The 23702-nt window shown below is 41.1% G+C and overlaps 1 protein-coding gene and 1 pseudogene across 1 annotated transcript in view; one reads left to right on the top strand and one right to left on the bottom strand.

Annotated features, from left to right (window-relative positions):
• Window positions 1–23702, top strand: part of RNF144B (ring finger protein 144B) — a 192241-nt gene that overhangs the window by 65183 nt on the left and 103356 nt on the right. The gene's annotated exons all lie outside the window — the stretch shown is intronic.
• Window positions 21197–23350, bottom strand: LOC100442895 (ATP-dependent RNA helicase DDX18-like; annotated as a pseudogene).

Genomic DNA, 23702 nt, shown 5'->3' on the forward strand with positions numbered 1-23702 from the left:
GAGGTCAGGAATTCGAGACCAGCCTGGCCAACATGGTGAAACCCTGTCTCTACTAAAAATACAAAAAGTAGTCAGGCATAGTGGCAGGTGCGTGTAATCTCAGCTACTCAGGAGACTGTGGCAGGAGAATCACTTGAAACCGGGAAGTGGAGGTTGCAGTGAGCTGAGATCAGCCACTGCACTCCAGCCTGGGCAACAGAGCAAGACTCTTGTTTCAAAAAAAGTATTCATGTACTGTAGGTAAATTCATTACTTTCATTACTTGCTCTCTTTTGATTGGTATAGATTTTCTAGTAGTTGCTTCATTTTTAATGTATTCTGATTTGCCCTGGCAGAAATATATGGGAGTTTTTTATTTATATTCCTGGCCATGTGAATGTGTCTGTTCAGATGATGAAACCTGATCAACATACCACAGAACACGACTGGCTGAACAGGTTGTGTAGTTCAGCACAGAGTAGCTGTGTTCTCAAGGCTGTTAAAGCAAGGGTCTGACACCACTGAGTGCTAGTAGTGGGTTGATATCTATTATGGAAATGGATATATAAAGCAGCCAAAACCTGATGGCATGAAATAGTTACATAGTCAACCTCTCTTGAGATCTAATTCGTATTCCGCTCACCAATAAACTCTGATACTTGGACTTCCCATATAGCTTGTCTAGACCCTTGCTGTTTAAAGTGTGGTCCATGGGCCAGCAGCACTGGCATCACCTGGGAACTTGTTAGAAATGGAGACTCTCAGACCCCACTCCAGCAAGCCTAGCATGTTGGGTTTGCCTGATGATGTGGCATCCTGTTTTTCTATATCATACTCATTTCTATTAGTATGAGTCAGCATCCATGAGTTTGATTAACGTCAAGACACTGATGAAGTCATTGCTGAGCTTGTGAGGCCGAGAGCCGACCCTGGGCAGAGGTGAATTTATCAAGAGAATATCCCTAAAGGGGTGGCCCGTTGGCTGCCTTCAGGTGACCTCCCTTCTTGTGGGGTGTACTTTAATTTTAGCATTGAGAATCACTACAAGTTGCCTCAGATAACAGCAGGGGGGCTCATTTCCATTCTGGCACGTGCACTCCAGTGAACTCCCCTTGTTCCCAGATGCGTGAGCATGCTTCCTCAAGCTGCTTTTCAGCCAGCCTGGACTTCAGCAGTTTGAGAGAGTCTTTGCAGATGGTGAAGAAAGAGTCTTGTTGAAATCCTGTATGGTACATCTGTCTATGAATTATTACAACTTTTTTTCAGGCTGGGTACCGTGGTTCACAACCATAATCCCAGTACTATGGGAGGCTGAAGTTGGAGGATCGCTTCAGTCCAGAAGTTTGAGACTGGCCTGAGCAACATGCAAAACCCCATCTCTAAAATAAAAATAAAAAAAATAATAAAAAGCCAGGCATGGCGGTGCACAGCTGTGGCCCCAGTTACTTGGGAGGCTGAGGCAGGAGGATCACTTGAGCCCAGGAGGTCGAGGCTGCAGTGAACTTTGACTGCACCACCGCACTCCAGCCTGGGTGACACAGCTAAAAACAAAGAAACAAAAAAAACAACAACAAGGATTTTTTTTTTTCATTTTAAAGACTACTTATTCAGAGCAGTTTTAGGTTCACAGCAAAATTGAGAGGAAAGCATATGGGATATTCCATATACTCCCTGTCCCCACACGTTCATGGGCTCCCCTGTTCTCAGTATTACCCACCACCTCTGGTACACTTAATGGTTTTTAATTGAAGTACATGAGTTATTCACACTTCGTTAGTTTTTACCTAATATCATTTTTCTGTTCTAGGATGCCATCCAGGATACCATACTCTGTTTAGTCATTATCCTTCCTTAGGCTGATCTTGGCTAAGTTTTTCAGACTTTCCTTGTCTTTGATGAAGTTTTAATTTTGAGGAGTACTTTCAGAGTATTTTTAAAGACTGCCCTTCCGTTGGGATTTGGAATTTGTTGGATGTTTTTCTCATGATTAGATTGGGGTGCTAGGATTTTATAAGGAATACTGCGGTAGAGTGCATTTCTCCTCACATCATATCAGGAGTACAGACTACCTCTTTAAAGACCATATCTTCAAATACAGTCACATTTTGAGGTGCTGGGGGTTAGGACTTTAACATGTGAATTTTGGGGGAACACCATTAGGTCCATAACACTCCTCAAAGGAGTCTCGGATAGATACACATTTTTGCAAAACATTAACAAGGAAGGGCAATCATTAGTTATGTTTGTTTTTTTTTTGAGACAGGGTCTTGCTTTGTCACTGAGGCTGGGATGCAGCCTCAAACTTCTGGGCTCAAGTGATCCTTCCCTTGCTAGCCTCCCAAGTAGCTAGGACTACAGGAGTACATCACCATGACTGGCTAATTTTGGTTTTGGTTTTTGTGTGGAGACGGGGTCTCACTATGTTGCCCAGGCTGGTATTGAACCCTTGGGCCCAAGTGATCTTCCTGCCTCAGCCTCCTAAAGCACTAGGACTACAGGTGTGAGCCACTGTGCCTGGCCTGGTTATGTTCTTTGGTTTGCCTTACTGACACTACCATTATTGCCATGAGGCAGAAGTCTGACCCCTCTAGGACAGTCTAAGACATAGGCATCTGGGGATGGGGACTTGGAAAGCAGCCACTTTGCAATGGGAATGCTATGACTGAGGACTCTCGGCTATGGGCAGCATAAGACCACTGGGTACCCAGTGGGTATGAAGGAAGTGAGAAGAGTTTCAGGGCAAGCTGTATAAAAGAGGTTATGTAACATTAAAAAGGAAGTTTGTAGTAACCTACTTTCTATGCAACATGGCTCTGCCTGTTATTGAAAAGCATCTTACTTTAGCTGCTTGACCACGGAGAATCTATAAGAATAACCTCAGGGTCAAATATATGTAAGAAAATTGGGTGATTTAGATTGCAGCAGTGACTACTTCTTTGCGTACCTGCCCCTCAGTGTGAGGTAGAAGAATCTCCGTCCCTGTTTTTAGCTTATGATTATTTAAGAGACCTCCTGGCTTGATGCATACCTGGCCAGAAAGGGAATGAATGACTATTGTGCACTGAATGCATACCCCTGCATCATAAGTCCAGTTTCTGAAGCTAAGTTTGTTATGACCTCTTGGACAACAGATCCCACCAGTAAATGTGGTTAAATGTCTTTAGCTTATTCAGCCATGGCAGAAGGTAATGGTGTTGAGTTTTTTGTGTTTGATGTCATACACTCATCATCTAAGGCCGGTAACAGCTTGGGACAACATAAAAAAAATGAGGTTAATTGAAATCACAGAGAGAAAGTTTAAATGGAGAGAGCCTGAACTATGTTGCTGATTTCTTTTCTTTTCTTTCTTTCTGATGGAGTCTCACTCTGTCTCCCAGGCTGGAGTGCAGTGGCACGATCTTGGCTCACTGCAAGCTCCGCCTCCTGGGTTCAAGCGATTCTTCTACCTCAGCCTCCTGAGTAGCTGGGATTACAGGTGCCTGCCACCACACCCAGCTAATTTTTGTGTTTTTAGTAGAAACGGTGTTTCGCTGTGTTGGCCAGGCTGGTCTCAAACTCCTGATCTCAGGTGATCTGCCCACCTCAGCCTCCCAAAGTGCTGGGATTACAGGGGTGAGCCACCGTGCCCAGCTGCTGATTTCTTAATCTGTGGCAAGGACTACCAGTTGCCTTTCCAAATTCCATTTTCAACTTTTCCTTTAGCAACAGAACATTAGCTTAGTTAAAGGCTATACTCAGCCTCCTTTGCAGTCAAGCTGATGTAAGTCAAAGTGTTGTGGGAAGCTCCAGAAAGGCTATTGAACTTGGCCCTTTAAGAAAGGGTAGACATTTTGTTTCTTTCTCCTTTCCTTTTTCTGCTGGTCTCAGACGTAATGGCTGGGATTCTAGCAGGCATCTTGGACCATGGAGTGATACTGAAAATAGAAGCCTGACGTGAGATCACAGAGCTGGAAGACAGAATAAGCTCAAATCCTGAGTGACTCAAGGAACTGCAATGCATGCATGATTGTGTGCAGACTTGAAAAATTTATTTATTTAAAAGCTTTATTTATTTATTTTTTGATACAAGGTCTACTCTATTGCCTGGGCTGCTGAAGTGTAGTGGTGCAATAATAGCTCACTGCAGCCTTGAACTCCTGGGCTCAAGCGATCCTCCTACCTCAGCCTCCCTAGTAGCTAGTACTACAGGCACACACCACCATGCCCAGCTAATTTTTGTATTTTTTTTGTGTGTAGAGATGGGGTGTTGCTATGTGGCTCAGGATGGTCTCAAATTCCTGAGCTCAAGTGACTCTCCTGCCTTGGCTTGTTAAAGGGTTGGAGTTACAAGCATGAGTCACTGGGCCTCGCCAAAATTTTTTTTAATATGAAAGAGAAATCCCTCCTATCTTAAGACATTGTTCTTTTTTTTTTTTTTTTTTTTTTTTTTTTTTTTGAGACGGAGTCTCTCTCTGTCACCCAGGGTGGAGTGCAGTGGCACGATCTTGGCTCACTGCAAGCTCTGCCTTCTGGGTTCACGCCATTCTCCTGCCTCAGCCTCCCGAATAGCTGGGACTACAGGCGCCCGCCATCACGCCTGGCTAATTTTTTGTATTTTTAGTAGAGACAGGGTTTCACCGTGTTAGCCAGGATGGTCTGGATCTCCTGACCTCGTGATCCGCCGGCCTTGGCCTCCCAAAGTGCTGGGATTACAGACGTGAGCCACCGCGCCCGGCCCTTTTTTTTTTTTGACATGCAACCAAGCCTATCTTTTTTTTTTTTTTTTTTTTTTGAGGCAGGGTCTCGCTTTGTCACCCATGCTGAAGTACAGTGGCATGATCAAGCTCACTCTCACTGCAACCTCTATCTCCTTGGCTCAAGCGATCCTCCCACCTCAGCCTCCTAAGTAGCTGAGACTACAGGTGTGTGCCATCATGCCTGGCTAATTTTTTTTTTAATTTTAGTTTTAGTAGAAATGAGGTCTCACTATGTTGCTCAGGTTGGTCTTGAACTCTTGAGCTCAAGCAATCCTCCTGCCTTGACCTCCCAAAGTGCCGGGATTATAGGCAACGGAGCCCAGCCAAACGTAATTCATAATAAACCTTGAGTTTACATTAAAATCATCTGGGGAATGTATTTTAAAATTCTACTGCTTGGACTCTCACTTCCAGAGATTCTGATTTCCTTGGTTTGGCTTAGTAACTAGGCAAGTGTCCTTCCTAAAAAGCATCCTAAGTGATTCTAATGTGTGACCAAATTTGAGAACCTCTCTTCTAACTGATACTGTCTCCTCCAAGTAACTACTCTGAAGAACTGTAGTTTCTGATACCACTATGAGACTTGTTCTACTTCTGTAGCTCTGTTAGAAAAGGGAACAGTCCTCAGGATAACCCAAAAGAGAACTATTGCAAACAATCTGTGTTTTAGGTATTTAAGTAATTTTTTTTTTTTTTTTTTGAGATGGAGTCTCACTCCAGTCTGTCACCCAGGCTGGAGTGCAATAGTGTGATCTTGGCTCCCTGCAACCTCTGCCTCCCAGGCTCAAGCGATTCTCCTGCCTCAGCCTCCCGAGCAGCTGGCACTACAGGCACGCACCACGGTGCACAGCTAATTTTTGTATTTTTAGTAGAGACAGGGTTTCACCATGTTGACCAGAATGGTCTCGATCTCTTGACCTTGTGATCCGCCCACCTCGGCCTCCCAAAGTGCTGGGATTACAGGCGTGAGCCACAGCACCCGGCCTGAAGTAATTTTTGAGATTGGAATGATAATGTGGATATCAGCAGATTCTGAGACTCAGAAAGCATCCAGATAATAACACTGTCCCTGAAGGCTGCACTCTCTGGCTTTACTTCTGAGGAAATAAGTGGAACTCCAGCCTTCCACACTTCCCTCACTCCACCAAATCGAACGATACTTCTCAAAGTAATCAGCGGAGATTACAATGAGCTTAGCAGCAGAGAGCTGGGGGCTAAATAAATGTGCCTTTAAATTTGACCTGTAGGTGAGCTGGATTGAGGCAGAACAAGGGTGGCTTTTAGATTTTTATTTTCCCTGAGCACATTTAATGCATGGGTAGCTGGGGAGAATCAGTGGGGGATAAAAACCCAACCTGATTTCCCAGGCTATCAATTATGTCTACTTGACAGTGATTTCTCCCTTCCCTATAGTGTTTTATAGTGTTCTGTTAGTTCCAACCCTTTTTTCAAAGTCTTAGAATACTAACCTTTAATTTTATTTTAGAATGCATACTATAAAGATTGTGATTTATGGATCAATGTCTCATATTCATGAATAGCACTAGCTCATGGTATTAATGGGGAGAGGCAGATGAAATGGCAGGGAGCCGGAGGGTGGGCTGTGGTGGGGCACACTGTGAGGGGTAGAACTTGGGAAGTGGCCCAGCCGCTGAAGTCTTACCATGTGCTCCAGCAGTATGGACATTCAGCCTTTGCTTCAGTGTCTTTGATATGTTGGCATGATTTCCTGTTAAGAAGACCCAAATCATTTCAAATGACTGTTGATGTGTGTGAGAGTTTGCAGAACTGTATGTGTCTATGGCTATGGAGAAAGAATGGGGGGGAACTCACTTCATTAATATTTTACATTAACAACTACTTCTGAAAGGTTTTAAATGTAACTCGTGAAAAGCACCAACTTTCGCACATAACATTTTCTCCTTTTGAGATTGCTAATTTGTGGTGCAGTTTGCTATAAGATCATCTTGTTTTGCACTCTATCAATTTAATTCTGTTCTTTTATTAAAATTGCTCTGGTTCCTCCCTGTCCTTCAACAATCATTATTATTAGTAGCCTAAACACAGGTATATATCTAGATTATGTTGTGTACTCTAATTAAAATACACAATTGTTTTCATGTTTGAGTATTCATGCATCTCATATAATTTATTCCTTTGGAGTCTATCCAGTTTGCAAAACAGACAAAATTTTGAATGATTAAGGGCTGAATGAAATATTTTCTTTCCATTGCAAATTCAATTATGTTTTGTACTTTGCATTGGATAACAACTTAAGTTTCCTAAAAAGGCAAAAAATTTCAACACATCAATAAGCTGGGCATGTACTGCATGACATTCCAGTTCTTAGAAAATGAGATTGGAAATAGAACAAATGAATTGTGTCATTAGCACTGCCTCTTACTGGTTCCATGAAAGGAATAAAAAGGACTACTGCTTTACTCAGTAAGGGGAAAACTCTTAAGACTTAGAACTTAAGGTGGACACAGCCTCTCTTAATTTCAAAGGAGCTACATTTTGAGCCAGATTTAGTGTGACCAGTTGTTCCAGTTTGCCTGGGATTGGGGGTGGGGGGTGGTTTTCTGAGACATAAGGTTTGGTCTTTCTGGCCACCAGCCCCCATCCTGAAGCTACCTAGGAGCTTGTATGCTCCTGTGACTATTATCACTCAAGAAATTCCAAAAGTGTTTGGAGTTGTGTGCCAGGACCTGGGGACATAGAACAAATATATTCCTCATTACACCACAGCTCCAGATTACTCATTCTCAGCAGCTCCCATGATAAGTATGACAACAGTATTTACAAATATCCCAGGGTTTTTCATCGCTCTCCTAATGAAAACACTTAGAGAAAGTGAACACAGGAGTGTGTGCCCCACTACAAAGTCTCATCTGTGAGTCTTTTACCTAAGGAATATTGTTCCTTAGGTTAAGTCATGAGAATTGTACTCTTGGACTCACGGTCCAATCCGTTCCCTCTTTTTCAGTGGCCTCGTACTGTAATTTATCCCAGCTCTCTCAAGTATCTTCTCTCTCTCTGCCTTTTATTTTGCTCTTAAATATTCATTAAAAAGAGCATTTATTTCCACATCCCTCTGTAGGTTCCCATTGATTTCCTCATCTTTAGAATCGAATTTCTTGACCGTGTTGCCTACTAGTCATCTTCATTTTCTTATCTCCAGATCACTTTTCAGCACTTTCCAAGCTGGTGTTCATCTCTTCCACTTTCTGAAACTTCTTTTGTCAGTGTTGACCTCTAACATTCCTAATCCAATGGACCCTTTTGGTCTGTTCTTGCTTGAACTTCCACCACTGTTCCACTCTGTGGTCCTGTTTTTTCCTCTTAGAGCTTTCTCTTCGCTTGGCTTTCACGTATGACACCCACTTGCTCACTTGCTTTTGCTCTTACTGCTCTGGCCATTCCTTTAAAAAATGCTTTTTTGGGGCTGGGCATGGTGGCTCATGCCTGTAATCCTAGCACTTTGGGAGGCCAAGGTGGGTGAACTGCTTGAAACCAGCCTGGCCAGCATAGGGAGACCCTGCCTCTACAAAACAAATTAGCCAGGTGTGGTGGCATGTGCCTGTAGTCCCACCTACTCTAAGGGCTGAGGTGAGAGGATTGTTTAAGCCTGGGAAGTGGAGGCTGGCAGTGAGCCATTTTCGTGCCATTACGTTACAGCCTGGGCGACAGAGCAAAACCCCATCTCAAAAAACAGAAATTCTTTTCTATTTCTTTCTTCTTTATTCATTATTGTTCCTAAGAGGATAGGTTCTAAGCTTTCTTCACCTCAAACTTGTATTACTCTCATAGATTAAATCATATTTATGGCTTCCATAACCATAAATAAGCAGACTACTTCTAAATCAGTATTTTTACAGACTTGGTATCAAAAAGCCTACTAGACATTTACACTATACATTTTATCTAAAATTCAACATGCTGAAGTCTGGATTTGGGTTTTTCCCTCCAAAACCACCCAATTGCTTTGATCAGAAACAAGGAAGTAACTGTTGAGTTCCCCCACGTCTTCAACATTCTACAGATTCCCCATGAATCATTGAAAAGGGAAGCATCCTGCGTATTGCTTAAGAGAGCAGTTTTCTCATAAGTAATGTGTGAAGCTGTTCACTTCTCTCCAAACTCATTGCTACCATCTGCTCATCTCTCACCTGTACTGTAACAGGCTCTCACCTGGAAGCACTTGTATTAAATTTTGCTTCCCTTCAACCAGTTTCTTCACTGTAGCCAGGATGATGATTTAAAAAAAAAAATACAGATCTGGTAATGTCAGGTTGCCTAAAAAAGCTGCTCATGGTCCCTGGGTTCAACTCTCAAATTTACAAATTCCTTCTTTATTATCTGGCCAATCCCTTCACCGTAGTCTCAAAACACTCTTCCTCAACCTTTCTACAATCTAGCCCTATTGAATTTTTTAAACTCTTCAAACGCACCTGCCCAATGCCCTTTAAATATGCAGTTATCTCTGTGTTGAAACTCTTTATTTTTTGATTCCTGCTCATCCAGGTGTCAGCTTAAATGTCAGTTTGCGGGCCAGTGGTTGTCAACTCTTGGCTCCAAATTAGAATTAGCTGGGAAAGTTTTTTTTTTTTTTTTTTTTTTAATCAATGATCCAATTTAATTGCTCTCCGATGGGGTGTGAATCAGAGTCACCTAGAGGGCTTGTTAAGCCCTGTCACCTGGTAATAGTGATGCTGCTATCTGGGAACCACGCTCTGAAACCAGTGCTCTAGATTAGACTAAGTTTGAGCTCCAGCAAAGTGCTTTCACAGCACATGTGCAGCCTTTAGCACACCGCCTATCATACTTTATTATTATTGGTTTTAAAAAATTTGTCTTTCCTGCTGAAAAGAAGTGCAGTTCTTCTTTGTTTGGCCGGGCACCCTAGCTTTCTTGTTTACCTTGGTATCCGTTAGGTCTAGCACTATGACTGGCACATAATAAGAATTCACTTAATATTTGTTGAATGAATGAATAAAAGGCTAAGTTTGGGTAAGAAAGTGGTGTCTAGATTATCCATCAATCACTTAAGGCAGTATTTTTTTTTTTTTTTTCTGAGTCTGCTTGCTAGAGAATAAGGCAGTAATTAAATAGAGGTGAGACTAGGGTTTGGTATCTATTTGTAACTAGTTTCAAGTTTGTATTTTGGTTTATTCATTCAAAATCTGATTGAGGGCAGTACATGTGTGTTGAGATGCCTCTGCACCCTAATTCTCGCTCTCATCTCCACCACTGTGCTGCACATGCAAAAGGCAGTAAGCAAATAGATTTTGGATGATTGTGATGCAAGACAATCCCGTGAACATCTGGAACTTATTTGTGGTGTGTATATGTGTGTGTGGTTACATGTTTGTGTGTATGGTTGTGTATATTTCAGAAATGTCTTAAGCAGAATCACAGAAGAACAGAAGTTGTCATTGTATAGTACTCCATTTCTAGACAATTTAATTCTTTAGAATTGACCATCCAGAAACTTCCTTCAGCCTGGATTGGGTTGTTGTAGATTGAATTGCTTTTTTAATTTTAATTTTTTATTTTTGAGACAGGGTCTTGCTGTATTACCCAGGATGGGGTGGAGTGGTGTGAAAATAGCTCACTGCAGCCTCAACCTCCTGGTTTCAAGTGATCCTGCCTCAGCCTCTTTAGTAGCCAGGATCACAGTTGCTCACAACCATGCCTGGCTAACCTTTTATGTTTTGTAGATATGGAGGTCTCATTATGTTGCCCAGGCTGGTCTTGAACTCCTGCCCTCCAGCAATTCTCCCACCTCAGGCTCTCAAAGTGCTAGGATTATAAGTGACCAAGACTAGCTGAGTTACATTTTTGAGGGATGTTCTAAAGTAGACCCAAACCCTTTTATTGCCTGCATGCTGTCTTGAATGTATTATTTATTGAGTGAAAGATGATTATAAATCATAGTTTGTATTTACAAAATATTATATGCTTATTTATAATTATATTTATTGAATACTTTCTATATGAAGCATAATCTTAGAAAAGACACACATTTTCTGCCCTCCAGTTTTGTGTGAGAGATATGTGAGTAAGCCAATGATTAAAATACAGCAGTGTAAGTGCTGGAGTAAGCAGAGTAAATATATAAAGACTACCTTGGGAATACCCAGGTCCTACTCCCAGACAAGCAGGGACCTGCCATGTTGTGTTTTAGCAACACAGGATGTTAGTCTGAGTGGCAGTAGGGGTGTTAAGGCAGGTTATTTCTTGTCTGTGGGCCACACCCAGGGGCACATTCTGAGATTTAGAGAATGTGAAGAAATGCCAAGAAAAGAAATAGGTCAGACTGTTCAGTCCTTGGGGATTCAGAGATGTGGTTCAGTAAGACCATGCACACCAGAAAATGTGCAAAACTTCATATGTATATATGCGAATCTTTTGAAATGAAAGCTCACGGTTTGATCATGTTCTCAAAGGGGCCTATGATTGCCACAAGAATTAGAACCATTGTTCTAATGTATAAATTGATGGAGGAGGGAGATGAAGTGATGAAGTGATCCTGTACTGGGATTTCCCTAGGACTTTCCCCCAAAATACAGAAGTCATCTGTTGCAGATGATACATTAAAAAAATTTGTAAGTCAAACCATACTTTGAATATGCTAGGTTAACTCACTAGGGAAACTTGGGTTGAGTTATTTTGTGAAGTAAGAAATTTAAGAAAAACATCTGTGTATTCATAAGTTCTGTTTTTTTTTTTATGTAGCCCTCCTATCAAGATGGCCATAGCAATACCACTACTGCCACCATGATTACTCCTCCAGTGAATTGTTCTAGAAGCTATACTTCATGTTTATTATGTGCCAGATGCTGTACATGTTTTTCTTATTTTCACAGCAACTATATATGACAGTTGTTATCTACATTTTCTTTCTTTTTTTTAAAATTATACTTTAAGTTCCAGGGTACGTGTGCACAATGTGCAGGTTTGTTACATAGGTATACATGTGCCATGTTGGTGTGCTGCACCCGTTAACTCATCATTTACATTACGTATATCTCGTAATGCTATCCCTCCCCCCCTCTCCCCACCCCACGACAGGCCCCGGTGTGTGATGTTCCCCACCCTGTGTCCAAGTGTTCTCATTGTTCAATTCCCACCTATGAGTGAGAACATGAGGTGTTTGGTTTTCTGTCCTTGAGACAGTTTGCTCAGAATGATGGTTTCTAGCTTCATCCATGTCCCTACAAAGGACATGAACTCATCATTTTTTATGGCTGCATAGTATTCCATGGTGTATATGTGCCACATTTTCTTAATCCAGTCTATCACTGATGGACATTTGAGTTGGTTCCAAGTCTTTGCTATTGTGAATAGTGCTGCAATAAACATACGTGTGCATGTGTCTTTATAGCAGCATGATTTATAATCCTTTGGGTATATGCCCAATAATGGGATGGCTGGGTAAAATGGTATTTCTGGTTCTAGATCCTTGAGGAATCGCCACACTGTCTTCCACAATGGTTGTAATAGTTTACAGTCCCACCAGCAGTGTAAAAGTGTTCCTATTTCTCCACATCCTCTCCAGCACCTGTTGTTTCCTGACTTTTGAATGATCACCATTCTAACTGGTGTGAGATGGTATCTCATTGTGGTTTTGCTTTGCATATATCTCTGATGGCCTGAGCATTTTTTCATGTGTCTGTTGGCTGCATAAATGTCTTCTTTTGAGAAGTGTCTGTTCATATCCTTTGCCCACTTTTTGATGGGGTCGTTTGATTTTTTCTTGTAAATTTGTTTAAGTTCTTTGTAGATTCTGGATATTAGCCCTTTGTCACATGGGTAGATTGCAAACATTTTCTCCCATTCTGTAGGTTGCCTGTTCTCTCTGATGGTAGTTTCTTTTGCTGTGCAGAAGCTCTTTAGTTTAATTAGATCCTATTTGTCAATTTTGGCTTTTGTTGCCATTGCTTTTGGTGTTTAGTCATGAAGTCCTTGCCCATGGCTATGGCCTGAATAGTATTGCCTAGGTTTTCTTCTAGGGTTTTTATGGTTTTAGGTCTGACATGTAAGTCTTTAATCCATCTTGAATTAATTTGTGTATAAGGTGTAAGGAAGGGATCCAGTTTCAGCTTTCTATATATGGCTAGCCAGTTTTCCCAGCACCATTTATTAAATAGGGAATCCTTTCCCTATTTCTTGTTTTTGTCAGGTTTGTCAAAGATCATATGGTTGAAGATGTGTGGTGTTATTTCTGAGTGCTCTGTTCTGTTCCATTGATCTATATCTCTGTTTTGGTACCAGTACCATGCTGTTTTGGTTACTGTAGCCTTGTAGTATAGTTTGAAGTCAGGTAGCATGATGCCTCCAGCTTTGTTCTTTTTGCTTAGGATTGTCTTGGCAATGCGGGCTCTTTTTTGGTTCCATATGAACTTTAAAGTAGTTTTTTCCAATTCTATGAAGAAAGTCATTGGTAGCTTGATGGGGATGGCATTGAATCTGTAAATTACCTTGGGCAGTATGGCCATTTTCAAGATATTGATTCTTCCTATCCATGAGCATGGAATGTTCTTCCATTTGTTTGTGTCCTCTTTTATTTTGTTGAGCAGTGGTTTGTAGTTCTTCTTGAAGAGGTCCTTCACATCCCTTGTAAATTGGATTCCTAGGTATTTTATTCTCTTTGAAGCAATTATGAATGAGAGTTCACTCATGATTTGGCTCTCTGTTATTGGTATATAGGAATGCTTGTGATTTTTGCACATTGATTTTGTATCCTGAGACTTTGCTGAAGTTGCTTATCAGTTTAAGGAGATTTTGGGCTGAGACGATGGGGTTTTCTAAATACACAATCATGTCATCTGCAAACAGGGACAATTTGACTTCTTCTTTTCCTAATTGAATACCCTTTATTTCTTTCTCTTGGCTCACTGCCCTGGCCAGAACTTCCAACACTATGTTGAATAGGAGTGGTGAGAAAACTGTCTTGTGCCAGTTTTCAAAGGGAATGCTTCCAGTTTTTGCCCATTCAGTATGATATTGGCTGTGGGTTTTGTCATAAATAGCTCTTATTATTTTGAGATATGTCACATCAATACCTAGTTTATTGAGTTTTTAGCATGCAGCATTGTTGAATTTTGTTGAAGGCCTTTTCTGCATCTATTGAGATAATCATGTGGTTTTTGTCTTTGGTTCTGTTTATATGATGGATTACATTTATTGATTTGTGTATGTTGAACCAGCCTTGCATCCCAGGGATGAAGCCAACTTGATCGTGGTGGATAAGCTTTTTGATGTGCTGCTGGATTCGGTTTGTCTGTATTTTATTGAGGATTTTTGCATTGATGTTCATCAGGGATATTGGTCTAAAATTCTCTTTTTTTGTTGTGTCTCTGCCAGGCTTTGGTACCAGGATGATGTTGGCTTCATAAAATGAATTAGGGAGGACTCCTTCTTTTTCTATTTATTGGAATAGTTTCAGAAGGAATGGTACCAGCTCCTCTTTGTACCTCTGGTAGAGTTCAGCTGTGAATCTGTCTGGTCCTGGACTTTTTTTGGTTGGTAGGCTATTAATTATTGCCTCAATTTCAGAATCTGTTATTGGTCTATTCAGAGGTTCAGCTTCTTCCTGGTTTAGTCTTGGGAGGGTGTATGTGTCCAGGAATTTATCTATTTCATCTAGATTTTCTAGTTCATTTGCATAGAGGTGTTTATAGTATTCTCTGATGGTACTTTGTATTTCTGTGGGATTGGTGGTGATATCCCCTTTATCATTTTTTATTTCGTCTATTTGATTCGTCTCTCTTTTCTTATTAGTCTTGCTAGTGGTCTATCAATTTTATTGATCTTTTCAAAAAACCAGCTCCTGAATTCTTTGATTTTTTGAAGGGTTTTTTGTGTCTCTATCTCCTTTAGTTCTGCTCTGATCTTAGTTATTTCTTGCCTTCTGCTAGCTTTTGAATGTGTTTGCTTTTGCTTCTCTAGTTCTTTTCATTGTGATGTTAGGGTGCCAATTTTAGATCTTTCCTCGTTTCTCTTGTGGGCATTTAGTGCTATAAATTTCCCTCTACACACTGCTTTAAATGTGTCCCGGAGATTCTGGTATGTTGTGTCTTTGTTCTCATTGGTTTCAAAGAACATCTTTATTTCTGCCTTCATTTCGTTATGTACCCAGTAGTCATTCAGGAGCAGGTTGTTCAGTTTCCATGTAGTTGAGCGGTTTTGAGTGAGTTTCTTAATCCTGAGTTCTAGTTTGATTGCACTGTGGTCTGAGAGAGAGTTTGTTATAATTTCTATTATTTTACATTTGCTGAGGAGTGCTTTACTTCCCGCTATGTGGTCAATTTTGGAATAAGTGTGATGTGGTGCTGAGAAGAGTGTATATTCTGTTGATTTGGGGTGGAGAGTTCTGTAGATGTCTATTAGGTCCGCTTAGTGCAGAGCTGAGTTCAATTCCTGGATATCTTTGTTAACTTTTTGTCTCATTGATCTAATGTTGACAGTGGGGTGTTAAAGTCTCCCATTATTATTGTGTGGGAGTCTAAGTCTCTTTGTAGGTCTCTAAGGACTTGCTTTATGAACGTGCATACTCTTGTATTGGGTGCATATATATTTAGGATAGTTAGTGCTTCTTGTTGAATTGATCCCTTTACCATTACGTAATCGCCTTCTTTGTCTCTTTTGATCTTTGTTGGTTTAAAGTCTGTTTTATCAGAGACTAGGATTGCAACCCCTGCTTTTTTTTGTTTTCCATTGGCTTGGTAGATCTTCCTCCATCCCTTTATTTTGAGCCTATGTGTGTCTCTGCACGTGAGATGGGTCTTCTGAATACAGCACACTGATGGGTCTTGACTCTTTATCCAATTTGCCTGTCTGTGTCTTTTAATTGGAGCGTTTAGCCCATTTACATTTAAGGTTAATATTGTTATATGTGAATTTGATCCTGTCATTATGATGTTAGCTGGTTATTTTGCTCGTTAGTTGATGCAATTTCTTCCTAGCATTGATGGTCTTTACAATTTGGCATGTTTTTGCAGTGGCTGGTACCAGTTGTTCCTTTCCATGTTTAGTGCTTCCTTCAGGAGCTCTTGTAAGGCAGGCCTGGTGGTGACAAAATCTCTCAGCATTTGTTTGTCTGTAAAGGATTTTATTTCTCCTTCACTTATGAAGCTTAGTTTGGCTGGATATGAAATTCTGGGTTGAAAATTATTTTCTTTAAGAATGTTGAATATTGGCCCTCACTCTCTTCTGGTTGTAGGGTTTCTGCCAAGAGATCCGCTGTTAGTCTGATGGGCTTCCCTTTTTGGGTAGCCCGACCATTCACTCTGGCTGCCCTTAACATTTTTTCCTTCATTTCAACTTTGGTGAATCTGACAATTATGTTTCTTGGAGTTGCTCTTCTCAAGGAGTATTTTTTTGGTGTTCTCTGTATTTCCTGAATTTGAATGTTGGCCTGCCTTCCTAGGTTGGGGAAGTTCTCCTGGATAATATCCTGAAGAGTGTTTTCCAACTTGTTTCCATTCTTCCCGTCACTTTCAGGTACACCAATCAGATGTAGATTTGGTCTTTTCACATAGTCCCATATTTCTTGGAGACTTTGTTCATTTCTTTTTACTCTTTTTTCTCTAAACTTCTCTTCTTGCTTCATTTCATTCATTTGCTCTTCAATCACTGATACCCTTTATTCTACTTGATCAAATCAGCTACGGAAACTTGTGCATGCATCACGTAGTTCTCATGCCATGGTTTTCAGCGCCATCAGGTCATTTAAGGACTTCTCTACAGTGTTTATTGTAGTTAGCCATTTGTCTAATCTTTTTTCAAGGTTTTTAGCTTCTTTGCGATGGGTTTGAACATCCTCCTTTAGCTTGGAGAAGTTTGTTATACTGATCGTCGGAAGCCTTCTTCTCTCAACTCGTCAAAGTCATTGTCCGTGCAGCTTTGTTCCATTGCTGGCGAGGAGCTGTGTTCCTGTGGAGGAGAAGAGGCACTCTGATTTTCAGAATTTTCAGCTTTTCTTCTCTGGTTTCTCCCCATCTTTGCGCTTTTATCTACCTTTGGTCTTTGATGATGGTGACGTACAGATGGGGTTTTGGTGTGGATGTCCTTTCTGTTTGTTAGTTTTCCTTCTAACAGTCAGGACCCTCAGCTGCAGGTCTGTTGGAATTTGCTGGAGGTCCACTCCAGACCCTGTTTGCCTGGGTATTACCAGCGGAGGCTGCAGAACAGCAAATATTGTAGAACGGCAGATGTTGCTGCCTGATCCTTACTCTGGAAGCCTCATCTCAGAGGGGCACCCAGCTGTATGAGGTGTCAGTCGGCCCCTACTCGGGGGTGTCTCCCTGTTAGGCTCCTCAGGGGTCAGGGACCCACTTGAGGAGGCAGTCTGTCCATTCTCAGATCTCAAACTCCATGCTGGGAGAACTACAACTCTCTTCAAAGCTGTCAGACAGGGATGTTTCATTATCTGCATTTTCTAGTAAGGAAACCAAGGCTCAGACAGGCTGGGAAACTAGTAGTGAGTTTTATGTCCTTACTCTCGACTAGACAGCTGATATTCAGGGTGGCCATGATTTGAACCCAGCATTGTTAGATTCAAAAATCTATGCTCTTTTTATTGCAGAATCGTCTTTTAATTTTTGGTAATGTGGTTTTACTCCAGGTGTGTCTAGTTTCAAATAACTGAAATAAATTTGAACTAGCTTTTTTAAAAAAGGAAAAGTTGTTTTAAAGACAAGGAGTGTCTTGAGGAACCTAAAGACAGGACTCCAGCTGGCTTCTAGGAGGAACTGGAACTGAGAGCTGTTTAGCTAGAGTTCTGTTCCTCTGACTCTTCCCTCCTGTCTTGCACATCTGCTTTATGTTCTGTCTGTGGCTTTCTCTGCTGCTTGTGTAGATGACAGAATATGGCTGCTGCACAGCTTTGACCAGGCACAGAGATGAGCTGTCCCTAAATACAAATTCCTAGTAGGGAAAATCTGATGGACTCTGCTTCATTTGTATTTTTATTTAAGACAGGTCCTTGCTTTGTCACCCAAGCTGGAGTGCAGTGGCACCATCATGGCTCACTACAGTGTTGACCTCCTGGGTTCAAGTGATCCTCCTGTCTCAGCCTCCTAAGTATTATAGCTGGGACTATAGGCACATGCCACCAGCTAATTTAGCCCAGCTAATTCTTTTCTTTTCTTTTCTCTTTTCTTTTCTTTTTCCTTTTTTCCTCCCTTCCTTCCTTCCTTCCTCCCTCCCTTCCCTTCATTCTTTCTTTCATTCTTTCCTTTTTTTTTTTTTTTCAAGGTCTTGCCCTGTTGCCCAGGCTGGTCTCTAACTCCTGGCCTCAAGCAATCATCCTGTCTTAGCCTCCCAAAGTGTTGGGGTTACAGGCATGAGCCACTGCACCTGGCTGGCTCTGCTTTCAACAGACATCTATCGTGGGTCCAATCAGCTTTTAGCCAAGAAGGCAGAATTACATAATCCAAACATGGCTGCCACTCATGGCACCAGTTTTGACTGGTAGGAATGTGTGACTCTAGTCTTTTCTCACTCATCTGGTATTGCTGCAGCCTATTCTGTGTACTCTGTTACATGGAGAGTCTAATAGTTTCCTTTCCTGTTTGACGCATGATTATAGCTCTTTGAAGAGCAAATAAGACTAGGACAGGCGTGGCCAATATGCTGACATGTCAATGATTTTCTTCTTTTGAAACACATCCTCATTGTTTCCACAATCTCATTCTTTATAGCCTGATTTTCCCCCACCCCACCCCACCTCTCTCATATAGGAATACAGTTAGAGTATCTGCTCAAAAGAAATCACCCACTTTCTTTGGAGCTCAACTTTTCACCTGGGCTACAGCTCCATCTGACTCCCTTTGCCAATATAAACCCTTCCCCAAACTTGTTGTGTTTATTCTCTATGATAATGTTGAGAGTCCTTTTCCCAATTGTCACTACTTATCCAGAAGTTGGTCCAGTTATTCTCATTGGGTACACTGAGAAGAATAAATTCACGAGGGCTCTTAGGAACAAATGGTGGTCACCAACTCTCTTCTCAACTGAAGTAGCTCCAATGGAAGGGGGTCAAATCTCAACACCCAGTTACATACATGTATACTTTCTGTTTTCTTCTACAGCTGTAAAAAAAAGAAACTCAAGAGGAAAAATTTATTGTTACATTTTTTGTAGGTGGTCCCAAACTTATGAATGTTTAGGGTTCCTAAATGTTTAGGGTTCTAGTTGTTTAGAACTTGGAACTTATTTTATTTTGGAAACAATACTGTACTTGCTGGTTTAGGTTTCTAGCCAAACTGCAAATAATAATTTGGCCTACAACATAGCTGATTTGACCTTGAATGATGACCTCGAAATTTACTTTACCCTTAAAATTAGAGTCTGAACTCTTCTGGTCCATAGCCTGAATTCATTAGCTTTCTAGATACTCATTCCCCTAAGATTCTCTGAAGTTTCGTACTCCCTGGAACCTCTGTTTTCCTCTTACTGTAGAGGAGGTAGGGGGACAACATAGAGGTATGTAAGTGGATGATGGATGTGGGCTCCAGGTATTGAAAGATGTAGTGGCAGTAGATGGTACAAAAAGAAGGATAGGACTGAGTAGAAAGCAGTGAGTTTTATGACCTTAGTGATGCTCAAAAAAAGAGGAGGCTGGTGAAGAGGAATAGGGAGGAAAGAATGGCTGGCTGCAATTGTTGATAAATAGATATTGCATGTAGTCAATGTCTACATTTAAAATATTAACTATTTTTTGTATGCAATTCTTTAAGTTGCTCTTTCCCCCCCCATTATTTTTTTTATTTTACTTATTTATTTGTTTGTTTTGAGACAGAGTCTCACTCTGTCACCCAGGCTGGAGTGCAGTGGTGTGATCATGGCTCACTGCAGCCTCAACCTCTCAGGCTCAAGTGATCCTCTGGCTTCAGCCTCCCAAGTAGCTGGAACAACAGATGCATGCCACCACACCCAGCTAATATTTTGATTATTTATAGAAACGAGGTCTCCCTATATTGGCCAGGTTGGTCTTGAACTTCTGGGCTCAAGTGATTCTCCCACCTTGGCCTCCCAAAGTGCTGGGATTACAGGTGTGAGCCACTGTGCTGAGCCTATCTTTCTTCTCCATTAACCTGCAGTAAATAGAGAATAAATTTTACAGCATTCATCATTTGTTTAGCTGGGTCCCTGAACTTGCCTCCCTGGGATAAGGCACCATAACTGCACAGAAATCCAGCCAGATAATGGGAAGGTGTGCACTGGCTTCTCACTGCATGGCTGTGTAGTGTAATCACAGCGTGCCTTTATGGGGCTCCTGTTTATGTGGCTTTAGTAGATGATTTCATCCTCTTTTCTGACTTGGAACTAGAGAAGTTTACATTCTCAGCAAACAGATGGACAACAGGGTTGAAATAAGATCTTGTACTGAAATAGTCCTTGAGTCACACTCCTTGACTGTTCTCTCATACGGGAAACTTGCCTCTTCCTTCTTGCAGAAGGCCAAGGCTGAGAATTCAGTGTACTCAGAGTTGTTGGACTCTTTTCTCAATATATATTATGTTGGATATTTTTCTTCTTGGTCTCAATCTTGGTCAAGATTGAGAGTCTGCCAGTATAAGAATATTATCTAATTTGTTTTGGCAGAACACCTGGCCTTTTGCCCTAAGTAGATGTTTAAAAATAGAACTAAAAGTTTTGCATTAACTTGTTTTTGTCCTCTTTCCAAAAAAGATCCTGACATGAGAAAAAAGGGGAGCTTGATTTTTACCTATAGTTTTATTTGGGAAGCAAGGGTGCTCTAGTTCAGGGGTGTCCAATCTTTTGGCTTCCCTGGGCCACATTGGAAGAAGAAGAATTTTCTTGGGCCACACATAAAATATGCTAACATTAATGACAGCCAATGAGCTAAAAAAATTGCAAAAAAAATTGTATAATGTTTTAAGAAAGTTTATAAATTTGTGTTAGGCTGCATTCAAAACCATCTTGGGTTACAGGGCTGCAGGCTATACAAGCTTGCTCTAGCTGAAACTCACTTGACTTGGTCATTGGGTTCTAGTGTACATTGTGCCAGTAACTGTGTGACCTTGGGAAAGTCAGTCCATCTTTCAGTGCTGTTTCCCCATCTGTAAAATGCGAGTGATAAAACCTCAACTGAAGGGTTGTTGTAAGTATTAAATGAAATGACATTTGTGAAAGTATTCAGATGAGATAATATTGCTGTATTAACATGGATTTTTTTAAAGGTACAAAAAGAATTATATTAAAACAGTAACATACATTTGTATGTATGAGGGAGGGATATTTAAAATTAAAATATTATATAATCACAAAAAAGACCAGATATTCCTTGCTCTGCCCTTGGGCATCCAAGAAAATTAAAGCCTGTTTTATATCACCAAAATGAAAAAGAGGCTTGATAGAAGTAACAGTGCTCAATGCTTGGAACCCAAGTCAATTTATACTCTTGTTAGATAAGTCCAAATTCTAAAGGCTACAAAAATCCTGTTAAATCAAGGGGAAAAATTCATTTTAGGATAAAGTTATTCAAGATGAAAGAAAGGCATGTCTTCAGTGAGAGAACTGCCTGCTGTCAGATGATATCTTGCTAATGTATTTAAAGATTTTGGACTTCTCAATTTTCTTGGTTTTCTGGTAGCCAAATCCACCACCACCCCCTCGCTTTTTCTGCTTGGCTTCATTGCAGTTGATGTTCAGATCAACAAAGGGAGGCACCTTGAAACCAAATGACAGAGCAACTTGAGGCAAATTTAAGTTATTAACATTAAAGATCTATTTCAGAGAATGGGAATCATAGGCTTGTATGTACGGCTTATATGGTTCCTGGGCTGACTTACGAAGAAAGTAGTTGTTTTCAATCAATTTCTCAAGCTGGGACTTAATGTCAGAAATTTTAGACCAGAAAAAGTCTAATAAACTTAATGGAACCTTGGATTGTTTCAAGTAGCAAAGAAAACCCAATTATTCTGGGCACAAAATGAGCAGGGCATGCCCTCTCCCATTTAGGCCTCTGGCTGTTCTACCCACACAATGAATATATTCCTTAGGGTCATTGGGAGGGTCATACTGAACAATCCAGTCAACTTCAGGAATGTCCAGTCCTCTTGCTGCCACATCCGTACACAATAGTGTTCCTGAATCTGGGTTGCAGAACTGGAAGAATGTGGTTGTACACTTATTTTGCTTTTGCTTTCCATGAATGGCTACGTAGGGCAAATCAATGTAGTTCAGCAACTCATAGTGGTATTTCACGGACATACAAGATGAAAAGAAGGCCATAAGCTTCTTCTTTTGTTTCTTCTTAAGGAATGTAAAGAGCAGAAGGAATCTCTTTTTGGAAGGACAAACAACATAACCTTGCTCAAGACCATCCACTGTTGCATTAGCTTTATCATCATCAACACCAACATAACAATGGCTCCTTTTTCAGAGAAATCCTTGCCAGGCCTTCACTTTTTGAGTTTTGGTGGCAGAAAAGAGCATAGTCTGTCTATGTGTTGGCAAAAGTTTAATAACTTGCTTTAATTCCTCTTCAAACCCAACATCCAAGCTCTCTTGCCTGCCACCATGTAAGACGTGCCTTTGCTTCTCCTTTGCCTTCTGCCATGATTGTGAGGCTTCCCCAGCTATGCGGAACTGTGAAGCTGGTTATTGATCAGCTTCATCAATAACCAGACACTGCAGGTTTTTATACATAAACCCTGGGGTATTCTGCATATGGTCCAGCAGACGGCCTGGTGTGGCCACAATGATGTTGATCCCATTAGCAAGTTTCTGTGCTTCAGCAGATCTGTTACTGCCCATAATCAACCCATAGGTATGTACCTGGCAAGTCTTTAGCTCCGTAAGAACACCAAAAGTTTGCATGGCTAGTTCTCAAGTAGGTGAGAGAATGACTCCCGTTTCATTCCTGGGCATGAACTTTAACTTAACAATGAGTTCAGCTGCAGGGATGAGAAAACCCAGGGTTTTACCACTGCCTATTTTTGCAGCTGCTAGAAGTCCCTGCCTTCCAGAAGTGTTCTGATACTTTTATGCTGAATTTCAGTCATGTTTGTAAAACCCATTTCTTTTATTGCCTTCAGAGTGTTTTCATTGACAAGATTACGTAGAGAAACAAATGAAGTATCCTCAAAAGCTCCTGTCAGTCCCAGGGGCAGGCTGGGCACCTCACTATCATCTTCATCATTATCTGGCTTCTCCACATTATTTTCTGTTTCTTTAGGAGTCTCTGCACTTTCTTCTTCAGATTCCCCTTTGTTTTCAGTTTTTGCTTTTTTTGTATCAGGCCCAGCATCGTTCAGCATTTTTCTCTTTTTCTTCTTCTTTTTCTTTTTTGATTCTGAATTGGGAGACTGCATTGCTACTTCTCCATTGACTAATATGGTGGATTTCTGGGGAAATTTTTTAACTTTTATATTTTCCACTGCTTCTTGAGACATGCCTCAATTTGGAGCTTCTGATAAGTCCATATTCATAGAATGTTTTGATTTGTTAACCTTTCCACCTCCCATTGTTTCTTCAGACACATTTCCATTTTGAGTTTCTGATAGGGTCAGATTTGAGGCCCCCTGCAACTTTAGGTTCCGCTGCCGCAATTTGAGGTTCTGCTTCTGTATCTTCTTGCGCAGGAGTTTCATCCGCAGGTGAGATGTGCTGTCCAAGAAGTGCCTAGACCACGGTGCCACACAGTCAACACGGATTTTTGATATGGTTTGGCTGTATCCCCCACCCAAATCTCACCTTGAATTGTAATAATCCCACATGTCAAGGGCAGGGCAAGGTGGAGATAATTGAATCATGGGGTGGTTTCCCCCATAGTGTTCTCATGGTAGTGAATAAGTCTCACAAGACCTCATGATTTTATAAATGGGAGTTCCCCTGCCCAAGCTCTCTTGCCTGCCACCATGTAAGACATGCCTTTGCTTCTCCTTTGCCTTCTGCCATGATTGTGAGGCCTCCCCAGCTATGCGGAACTGTGAGTCCATTAAACCTCTT

Source organism: Pongo abelii, chromosome 5, assembly GCF_028885655.2.
Source record: "Pongo abelii isolate AG06213 chromosome 5, NHGRI_mPonAbe1-v2.0_pri, whole genome shotgun sequence".
Lineage (NCBI taxonomy): Eukaryota > Metazoa > Chordata > Mammalia > Primates > Hominidae > Pongo > Pongo abelii.